Source organism: Apis dorsata, unplaced genomic scaffold (genome assembly GCF_000469605.1).
Source record: "Apis dorsata unplaced genomic scaffold, Apis dorsata 1.3 scaffold_52, whole genome shotgun sequence".
NCBI lineage: Eukaryota > Metazoa > Arthropoda > Insecta > Hymenoptera > Apidae > Apis > Apis dorsata.
In genome coordinates this window covers 441,653-447,751 of record NW_006263353.1, presented here as the reverse complement: position 1 = coordinate 447,751, position 6,099 = coordinate 441,653, and the positions used below count along the sequence as shown (strand labels likewise).

General features: G+C 27.8%; 1 protein-coding gene across 3 annotated transcripts in view; it reads left to right on the top strand.

Moving 5' to 3' along the window:
- Nucleotides 1–6,099, top strand: part of LOC102675256 (fibroblast growth factor receptor homolog 1-like) — a 102,229-nt gene that overhangs the window by 36,022 nt on the left and 60,108 nt on the right. The window lies entirely within an intron of this gene.

Sequence of the window (6,099 nt, the reverse complement as noted above, 5' to 3'; positions counted from 1 at the left end):
ATATATATATATATATATATAATTATAATATTAAAAATATTATATAATCGAAATATATATTCTGATTTTATATATATTGATTTAGAATTAAGTTTATAATTTAAGTAATATTAAAAAATCGAGTAATATCATAGTATATTAAATTTTGGTTAATTTTATTTTGTAATCAGTGAATATATCCTATAATTTATAAATCAGTGATACATATTATCTGTTTTATTTGATTATTGTCTATAATTAATTATCTTGAGAAGTTGCTTGTAAAATTAATATAGTTTTCAAAAATTTTTTTAGAGAATTAAAGTGTATAAAATGTTGCAAAATATCAATTAAGTTTGCATTATACAAGAATTTCTTGTCATGTATAAGACATAAAAAACTAAAAAGTTGAAAGTTGGACAAATGACTTTTCTGTGAGATTTAATGAGTATCCTGAAACTATGATGATTAATAATAATTGAACATGGAATAAATTTCACACAGAATCATAACTCGCGACATGATTATCATATTTTTATGAAAATAAATCAAAATATTAAAATTTTTTAAAATATTAAATATGAAAAATATTGAAATATTATACATCATATATAAAATAAAAAAAACAATAAAATATTATTACATTTAATCATATGATTATATTTAAATTGTTTATGTTTAAATTTATGTTTAAATTATATTATATTTAATATTATTCTCTTTTTAACTATAAATTAACTTAAAAATTATTACACAATATGTTTTTACGATTTTTTATTATTTTGTCACGACTAAATTCTCAAAACTTTAAACTAAGGATTAAAAAGAAAAAAAATTAAAACTATGTAATATATTCACAAAACTCACGATTCCCAAGAAAAAACCAAATCTAATAATATTCTTCTTAACGACCCATCACATAACCTCCGCAACATGGACGCGATACTCCACCTTACTCGATACCACTGAGAATATAAAAAAAAAAAAGAAAAATAAAAGGAAAAGGAACAAAAATAAATCCAAAATACTTTTCATGATCACGTCTTCTCCAATTAATTCCGATTCCCGGCGTGAAACAAGAAAAGTACATCGATCGTTTATCAGCCGGAGGAGGCTAAGAGCCGACTAATCGATGGCGAATCACCGTTCCACGCATGCGCGGCGTATCTCAACGACGAGTTACGGGAGAGAAGCTTCCATCGAGTAATTCGAGATAAAGGTCTAGTGGTACGAGAGATGCACGAGAAATAGCTGGCATCTGTTGTGCATTATTCTAGAGAGGGAAGGTTCGTTAGAAGACTTCCTCCGCGACAGGAGGGCCGCGGTGTCACCGATGATTTTTCTGGTAATGGAGACTTTTTCGGTACCTTTTTTCGATCGTTTCTTCGAATTCTTGCAAATGTAACGGACTTCAATTTTTTACAAGAAGATTGGAAATGATTTGTAGCAATTTTTATCGCTGTTTCAAATGCTTTTAGCATGATGAGATGTTTAAGTAACATCATATCATGAAGATTTCGCAGTTAAAAATTATAATAAATAATATTGTGATTAGATTTGCATAACAATACAAATTTAAATTTCTCGAAGCATTGTTTCAACAAATGAAGAATACTGACGATCGATTGACTAGATTTTACATATTTCATTAGCAAGATAATTATTATAAATTATTTATATTATCAAATGCTATTAAAAATATTGTATGAAATATTTAATTCTTCATAATACTTTATTATTTTTTAGATTTTCATCTATTTCAATATCGAGAATTAGAATTTCAAAAATTCTGAGAAAAATCAAAATTTTTTACTTAATACTTTGTAATTCAATAAATTTTTTGAATAAAAATTATTAAAATTATTATTATTAATTAGTAAAAATATACAGAAAAATTTAGTTATTAGAATTTAATAATTATTAATTTTTTGTCTCAGAGTACCTATTTATCTGTACACTATATTGTTTCATGTAATTGTGCATACAGAGTAACTTAAGATATTGAATCTAATTTTTAATTAAAATTGTTTTGAATGAATAACTATAGAATCTTATTAAAATTATAAAAAAGACATATTATGAAATTCAGCAGAATATCAAATTGTGAAATATATTATTACATAAAATATGTAAAGTTAATATATTCATGTATCTTTGTCTTCGTCATATCGCTTCCTCACATCACCTTATCTAACACAAACTTAAATTATTTATATATTTAATAAATAAATTCAACTGAAACTATTTTCATATATCAACTTCAATTTTTCTTTTAGAATTCTAAAATCGAATTTCCACAAATTCTAAATTCTTCATATTAATACCTTATATAAAGAATAATATAAATACATATATTTATATTAGAAATAGAGGTTACGATTATGGACAAGTAATTTTCAAAAGACATTATCCGTGCCGTATTATCAAAATTATCGAATAATCGAATTTCCAATATCACATTATTGGAATTCACCTACTACTCACAGATACTTATACACTCATAAAATGGACATTACTTTCCCTTAAAAACGAAATCAACAAACATCCCACTCCCATAAAAGAAACCATTCTACGAACGAGGAGTCAATTTTCAGAAATTACCCATCGATCAATTATAACCGTCGAGAATCTCCGTTCAATTGATTCTCGAACGGAACCCTGCGAGCAGCATTTTCAACGAGACTTCAATGAAACCCGGGTGGCGGCTCCCTTATCGCCTCCTGATCTCGTAAAGGGCCATTGTTGAATGCGTTCACGTAATTCAGAAAATGTGTACATGTACGTTTCGTGTCGGGCATATAGCCGATCCGCCTCCTTCGTGGAGTTTCTCGTGTTTGCCGTGTACCGGTGGCCAGAATGCACCGCAACGGAAGTACGTCGTGATTTGCCGCAACGCCGGAAACGGCGCACGTGCGTCGTCGTTTTTGTAATTCATTCAACCGCGTTCCAGGAACCACGTTCGGGGATGCTGTACACTTTTCAACGGACAATGAAAACGGCCCAAAAATTGTCATCGATGTTGCAGTGTTAAGAAAGTTGGAAAGGGGGCAGGGGAAATTGGTTTTTGTGAGGTTATGTAAGGCGAGAGAAAGGGAAACGGAAGTTACATTTTGTTTTTACGATGGGTTATTTTACGGATGGTGTTGATACTTTTATCGAAATGAATTGAAAATGATTGAAAGATACGATTCTATGTTCTAAATAAAGCCATATCTATATTTTCTTTAATAGTTTTTTCTTTTTTTGATGGAATATCGTAGAAGGAAGAAGAATGTACTCGAAGAATGGAGATTTTGAAATATTGAAAATTATTTATTTTATTTATATTGTAGAAATAAATATATATTTTAAATTCGAATCTTTTAATATATAATTTTCTGCAATAAAAGATATTGGAAATAGAAATTTAACATTTGGAAAGATTATAATTATAATTTGGCTAGATAATTTTGTTTGCAATTCGTTTTATGAAAGAAATTATAAGAAAGTTATTACATTTGATTTTCTTAATTTCAGAATTTAATTCTGTTCTAAATAATTGGAAAATAATAATTTCATTTTTTTGAAAGTAATTCTACGATTAATATTTATTATAAAGGATTACAAAGGATCAAAATGTAAGAAAAATTGAACACTTGCAATAAGAATATTGGAAAAAAAAATTCATTTTTGACAATTTATTGTATTAAATTATTATATATAATAAATTTAAAAAAATTCTACATATTATGTAAACTTTGCAGATGTAGATTTTAAATTATTTTGTGAAATAAATAGCAGATTCTATTATTTAATACAATATTTCCTTAACAAAACAACAATAAATCACCAAATTGTATATTTTGTTAACAAAAAGTAATTATTTAGATGTTTTCACTCAAATTAAAGATAAAATTCATTAAAAATTGAAATAAAAATTTATCAATTCAATTAACTATTAATTGATATATAAAAATATATTAACTAATATATTTTGTTTAATATCAAATGAAAGCAATAGTTTTATAAATTTTATAAGGAATTCTTTGAATTTTCTTGAAGTCGTTACAAATGCTTTCTCTTCAAGGTCTTCAATTGAGCAAGAAAAGACGTACAAAGAGATTCTTAGTAAACTAATAATTGCGTGGTAAAAAGAATAAAAGGTCATTCACCGATTCATTGCATTGTTCAGCTAGGTCAAGAGGAACGCCAACGCTGTTCAATGGCGACTAGGAATTGACAGTTCGCACCTTTCGCAAGCCGACAATAAAAGTGGTCGTTCGACTCGGTGTAATCGCGCCTTGCAAACATGGCAAAGAGGCTGCTACATTGACGTGTGTGTAACACTCGTTACAAAACGAATCGCACTCGTGTTTCCATTTATGTCGATATTCCTCGACTGTAATGAGTTTTGGTCGTGAATGTTTGGTGAAGATAGTGATTGGAGAACTGTGCACCGGAAGAGGTAATTGTTACGAGCTGTAATGGGCATCTTTCAAATGAAAAATGGATGATGGGTTGAGAATTATTTGATATTTCTTAAAAAAGTAAGAAATCCATTTATGCGTGGAAATAAAATTTGCATAAGTATAGATATTCGAATTATTTGATTATTGCTTTATTGTTAGTAATAAATAAAACAAAAATTTTCTATTTAACCGTATCTACTTTTTTTGCAAATAAAATTAAAATATCTAATAAATACAAAAAAAGTGATTACATTAAAACGTAAAAATTCTTAATAAATTATTCAAAATAAATTATCTACATATTAAATTAATTTAATAAAGAATAATATAATAGAAAGTTACATGTAACATAGAATTCGACCTTTGAAAAATTAAAAAATCATATCACGTTCAAACTTTCTTTTAATGATATATAAACGTGAAACGTATGTTATAAATACTTTCTCTATTTTGAAGTTTTGTTAATGCTGCATGTAGTTTTATTAATCGAACGTTGATTCGTGTTTTTTCAACTTCCGTGATTTTACAAATCTCCGGATTTACAAATCACTAAGTTTAATTGATTGACTTATTTCAATATGAATGGATGTAATTATACTCGTGACGAAAAGTTAGAAACTGGTTCCAAACGAACGGTATAAATCTCCCACTGGTTGACTCGAATTAACCGGATTTCGATCGTGTGTAACTGAATATGACATAACCAAGTAACCAAACATATGTTAACGCCTGGGCTGTGACAGTCACATTATAGAATCGATTAATAATCAGAGCATCACAGACAAAAAATATCTTTGTGTTCGTATTTCTGATCAAGATATTATAATGAAGATATTCCTATTGTGTTTAGTTTACATGACAATTTTAAAGTTGTAAAAGGAATACTTAAGAATTGCTTGAAATTGATTGCTAATTTTGTTTTGATGAATGAATAATGATTTCTAGCCTAAATTTATTTAAAGCAGGAGTAAAAATTTGTAATTTGTAAAAAACATCGAAATTGTTCAAAAAAAAAAAATAAAATTCAAAAACAAATTAACATGTAATAGTAGTATCGATTTTGTAAACATTTATTTATAATAGTTATAATATTTAGAGTTATTTATAATAGTAATTAAAATATTCTTGAATTTATTTTTTACATCTCTTCTTTAATGTTAATAATCGAAATAAATTTTTTTCTGTTGAAAACTTCATATTTCAATGATAAATGTGAAGATATATACATGTTGAAAACGAGGAAAGCATTTACTGCATGTAAAATAGTCAACTTATAAATTTATTTGACAGTCATTGCAGTGAGACATTGTTTCCTCTCCGTACTATTCAATGACACTGCAGTCGTCCAAAAACGCCTCTGCGCGTTCCGGTAACAACGATTAAGAACGTTTTTCGCGCATGTATTATAATTCCGGATGCAAACATAAAGTAATTCAATCCCTACATCGAGCATTTAATAAACCTAATACACGATAACCTGTCCAACATCAATAAACAACCGGAAGCCAAAAACTCGTACTAAATTAAATCTAAAATAACAGATCTATCACCCTCGAATATTAACCACCCTCGCAAATCTCTCAAAAGTCGATCACCCAACACGTGAACGATCGCACTGATCTCCAAAAGCTGTGAACATTGCGATCTATCCCCACTCTTACCACCCACCCTC